This window comes from Lissotriton vulgaris, chromosome 6, assembly GCF_964263255.1.
Source record: "Lissotriton vulgaris chromosome 6, aLisVul1.2, whole genome shotgun sequence".
NCBI lineage: Eukaryota > Metazoa > Chordata > Amphibia > Caudata > Salamandridae > Lissotriton > Lissotriton vulgaris.
Window position 1 is genome coordinate 315,309,969 of NC_141694.1, and position 5,546 is coordinate 315,315,514.

General features: G+C 43.6%; 1 non-coding gene across 1 annotated transcript; it reads right to left on the reverse strand.

The window, feature by feature from the left end:
- Positions 1-1,457: 1,457 nt before the first annotated feature.
- Positions 1,458-1,657, reverse strand: LOC147707286 (U2 spliceosomal RNA). Its single transcript, XR_015297106.1, has one exon. It is a non-coding gene; the product is annotated as a U2 spliceosomal RNA (small nuclear RNA).
- Positions 1,658-5,546: the final 3,889 nt, after the last annotated feature.

Consider the following 5,546-nt stretch of genomic DNA (forward strand, 5'->3'; position numbering starts at 1 on the left):
ATTTTGATGCCAGTGTCCTTCATCGGAACCGCTGGGACCAAACCATGTGCATCAAATTGACTTAACATAGCCAAGACTTGCTGGATCTGCAATCCAGAGATCTTCGGGCTCCAGGATCTTCGGGCTCCAGGATCTTTTGCCTCCAACATTAGCATCCTCCCCACATCCTTCGCACTGTGGGCCATCATCCTTAGTGAGCTGCTTAATGTCCTCTTGCGATTCCTATGCCTTTGGCCTCTGGGTGCTCCAGATGGTCTTCTACTGCTTCAGTGGTCTCCCCTGCTTGCCGGGGCCTGCAATGACTCTCCTGCGGTTGATGAGTCCCTTGGAGCTTGCTAGTACCAACATTGTTCCTTCTTCGGCTTCCATGCCAGCTGCGGCTAACGAGGCTTGTTGGTTCTCCATCTACACGCCGACCACCTAGTCACTGACATCCAACGTGGGACAGTTTGTGCACAGCTCCTAGTCTTACTCCGCATCGCCTGGTCCTCCCAGCAGCAACAACAAGGTCACCGTCGACTCTTCTGAACCTTCCGACATCAGTGGGCATTGTGTCTTCGTACCTCCTGGTCACTTGCGAGTGACAGAGGCTCTGTTCCCTCTGCGTGCAGGTTCTTCTACTCCAGAATCCAGCCTTGGGTTCCACCGGACTCCTACCTGAACTTCTCCAGAGGCACTTTCTTCTAAGACTTTAATTGTCGTCTACAGAGGTTTCTGACGTCTCTTCACCCTTATACACCAGGCTTCCCTGGTGTAGGTAACCTGGTTCCCAGGGCATCAACGGGTGGGGTGGATTTCCATCCTTCCGTCTTCTGTCCTCTGTCCTCCATCCTCCAAGGGAATTCTTCAGCGTCTTCTGGTAAGGGTCCGTCTTTAAAACTGCAACTGCGACTTCTTCATTGATTTCCATTGGGCATGCAGCTGTGTTCCCACTCTGCACAAAGCCTCAGTGGGTTCCTGGATACTTACCTTGGGTGGGTCCTTGTGTCTCTGGCTCCTCTGGTTCTTCTGGTACAACTCCCATTCTCCTTTGCAGTTTGCATTCCACTTTTTTAGTATATGGTTTGGTCTCCTCCTGTAAACCACTGTATTTTGTGCTACTTACCGGTTTGCATTTGAAGTATTCTTGTGTATTGGTTGATATCTCCAGGTAGGAGATATACTAATGTGTTAGTGAGTGTTGTGTAATACACAGAAGTATTTTTATATAAACACCGAGTGGTTCTTTTTCATTTACCTCACACTACAGATTAAACTGTTAAACAAGATGCCTAACACTCCATCAAGATAAGCCTGAAAGCTACTCTCCACAGCTATAACTTTGAGAGCGTTCTATGGTTATTCAAAGGCCAATAAAATCACAATAAGGGTCAGCTGGATTAGTGCGAGGTGCAGCAATTAAATTTAAATAAATGTACACCATATACTTGACCAGCCTCCTACAAAGAGAAAAAGAAGCAATACACACCATTCCTGGAGCTCCTGTAATAAGAGGTTGATTAGTGGAATGGGCAGGGAAAGCTCCTATTCCATCTCCGTTTCCAAAAAATCTATTAATATATGGTCCCCAAATAGAGGACGCATCAGATATTTAACTGATAAGCACAGAATTGTTTTACTGAATGTTCCACAACCAGCAGTACAATAATATAGCTATTTACATATTTTCAGAAAGGGCTCAATATACAAAAAAGTCAGGGTAGTTCATCTCAGCAGAAGATGTAAAATTTAATAATTTAGGTTATCCAATCAAAACATTTTGCTAATTTCCTTAGTTCAAACACCTGATCTTTCCATATGTGTACAGTCATTGAAATAATATGTACATAGTTTATCTAAGCACAAAATTCTACCATCTTGTAAGTTCTTTGTGTGAGAACAGAAGTTGGACACGTGCAATCAACGGTGTCTCTTTTGTACAGTTCAAATGTTTCCAGAATGCACAATTCTGAGGGACAGGCATTTGAGGCAAAAGACCATAAAGCACCATTTCATAGGCGAGTGCAGAGATAGCTGTGATGCCTTTTAAGTCCAAAACTGCAGAGCAAATTAACAGTTTCAAATAAGGTGGGGAATAGTTTCTTCACAGGAACAGCCAATACAAGGACAACTAGGTGAGGAGTGTGGTAAATAAAATTTACCGGACCATTTTTCATGCATTAAATAAACAAGAGGGATAGCTCAATCAAATAAGAGGCAGAGTCCGTGGTATCTGAGTCATACAGGCTTTAATAGGATACCTCGAGGCAGGGGACATCGGGTTCCATCACCACTAAGGTTCAGGAAGGGACAATCTCATAGTTTATTAACATCACACATTATATATAGTAAAACAGTATAATTGCATAGAATACAGTAGGCGTGACAAGTGAAAAGTAAGAGATAAGAACACATGTGCGTAGCAGGAGGCGTAAAAGAAGGCGTGTAATAGGCGTACACGGAGGTGTGCGCTAGAAAACGTCACAAGAAGTGTCATAAGTGGGTGGATGTATAGGAGAATTCTTGCAGGGTCAGCAGAAACTTCTATTCTATATGCGCGCGCAGCTGGCATGACGTGTAACTGGGGAGAGCTGGGGGACTTGACTTTAGCTCTAGTAGAAGAGTCTCAATGTCTGGGATGTCAGAACGACCTATACCTATAACCTATCTGATATCTCATGTTTGGAGGAGGTAGTGTCTGGAGTTAAAGGTCTCTCGGACAGGGGCCATACATCACTGAATGCTAGGGAGTGCATACGTGTCTTGGTACAATGCGCGGGGGCCATGGGCCTACCATGGTAACGGGTGCTGTAAATTACTTGCATGGAGACAGGAAGGCAGGGCCCTTTACTCTGCAGCCGGGAATATGTTTACCTATTTCACTAGACTGGAATGTGTTTTCGAGGAGGCTGAGCAGATAACTTGTAGGCAAAATACGGTCTTGGCAGGCAGGCAGGCCAGGCCGAGCCGGGCACCGCTTCGCTGGGCAGGAAGTAAGGCAGAGGTCAGGGATGCATACCAGAACGGCAGCTTTCAGAGACAGAAAAGACTTCGGAGCCTCAATTCAGGGCCTAGCTCGACAGAGCCAGGAAAACATGGCTTCGCGTTAAAAGTGCATCATGTAAAGACGTTGGCAACATAGGTTTAGAAACCAAATTAAAGTTGCTTTCTTGGAGAACTTGGTAGATAACATGTTAACGTTGGACGCAAATGCATTTGCGTCTTCATTTTCGGCCATGGAGGGAAAATGCACGGAGGTCATGCATAGACATGGGACGTTGGGGTACACGATAGGGGACATACCTGGTCATATAAAATTCGATTTACCTCAGGAGGCCAAATGGAAGGTGGTATTGGAAATGTTTTACCAGAACACATTTGTGGACAGCCATCCATGCCAAGTCTTTCTGGGTGTTGAGGAGTTCCTTGTGCCGCACCTTTGTCCATACTTGTTGAGACTGTTGGTGAGAGAAATTACCCAACACTACACATTTGTCTTGTCCTTTGAGTTCTCTTTTCAAGATAAGATTCATAAGTTCCTGTTCAGCAGCCAAATTGCCTTTTATCAGAGGAAGTTTTAAAAAGGGTCGTAGAGAAGCATAATAAAGGGGAGGGGACAAAAAATTAAGCTGGTTTGTTCAAAATGTAACATTAAATGATAGCTATGGAAGAAATAGGATACATAATTGCGTGTGAAACAAGGTCCTACATGTGGCCTATTTTCCATGCTCTTCAGTGTATGACATAACAGTTTACACGCAAAGAAGATGGACAAGGTAGGCATCTCCTGTCGGCCATTTTGTTAAGATACAAAAACTTTGTGACATACTAACTTCTCCATTTTAGGTCCCAAAAAAAGATAAATACAATCTTTTGACAATTATCAATATAGAAAGCGTAGGGGGGTAAACCATAGCTAAGAAAAATAAAATAGGTAGCAAAACAGACTGGATTACCAGTATCTTCCCTTCAAAAGACAGCTTTCTGGTTTTCCAAAAACTGTGGATCGCCATCGGATCCATGTCCACCAGATACCCCACATTCAGTTTCCGGAACTATAGCGGGTGTTTTAATTCCAATTATTAATGAAATATTTAGGTAGGGTTCCTTTCCATCAAATACGAAAGTTGCTTTGGTTCTCCCATTGCTAAAGAAACCCCAGTTGGACACTTCCGTTGCTAATACCTACAGCATAAGCTCTCCTTTACAGCCAAAATTGCAGAAGATAGGCAAGTAATAAAGAACTTGCGCTACTCCTGGAATCAAATGATCTACTGGATCATTCACAGTTCGGGTTTCGCTGCCAACACAGTACGGAACTGGCTCAAATTACTGCCAAAGAGGAACTAATGGCATCGCTTGGTGGGGTGAGCTCTGCAGCGCTCATCCTCTTGACCTTTCGGGGACATTCAATGCGGTCAAACGTAAGATTCTTATTGACTGTGTTGAATCCCTGTGTATTATTGGCTTAGCTCTATCACCATTAGCCTACTTTCTCACAAATAGAGTGCACTCGGTGTCTTTGGTTAGCTACCTCTCAGATTCTTATTTTCTCCCTTGTGGGGTTCCGCAGGGATCATCTCGGAGCCCGACCCCGTTTAATCTTTACGTGGCCACGTTAGCCACATTGATCAGAAATCTGTGTTTTTCGGTTGTCCGTTATGCTGACGACACTCAAATTGTTGTCTCAGTTGCTGGCAACCACAAAGAGTCAGAGGCCACCTTCAGCAATTGCATGTAACAAGTTAACAACTGGATGACGAGCAATTGTCTGAAGTTGAATTTCAATAAAACAGAGGAGTTATTGCCTGGAGAAAAAAATCTCTTTCTGGTCACAACAGTGGTTGCTGGAGGAGCTTGGCTCCATTCCAACCCAGGTCACTAAGGTGAAAAATCTGGGGGTGATTTTTGATAAACATCTGTTGTTTGACAAACATGTGAATGTTATTACTTCAAGCGCCTTTTTTAGGTTAAACATTCTGAGAAAGATTTAACCTTTTCTTCCTATGGAGCTGAAGAAACTAGTGTTGACTGCCCTCACCCTATCCAAAATATATTACTGTAATGGTCTCTATATCAATTTACAGAAACAGCTCATTAGCAAACTACAAAATCTGCAGAACTCAGCAGCTCATCTATTGATGGGAATAGCTATACAAAGCTCAGTGGCAAAGTGGCTAAGGCTCTAGGGGAGCTTCATTGTCAGACAGTTGATAAGCGGTTTGACTTTAAGAAGCTTTGCATCGCCTTTAAGGCCTTACCTGGAGATGCCCAGACTATTTTAAAAGTATATTGATCAGATACATTTACGCTTGGCCACTTCTATCCTCCTCAGCAGCAAACCTTAAAGTACCCAAGATTAGAAGAATGTGTTGGGGGTAGAAGCTTTGTGCATGGTACAACTAAACTATGGAACGCCTTACCCCTTGACGTAAGACCTGGCTTTTTAACTTATAGCTCCATAACTAGGTGTCATAATGATCCTTCGGTTGTGCTAACAGTGCTAAGATGCCCTTGGGAATTTGAGCACTTTATAAAACTTAATTTCCTTTTATTTCATTCCTGGG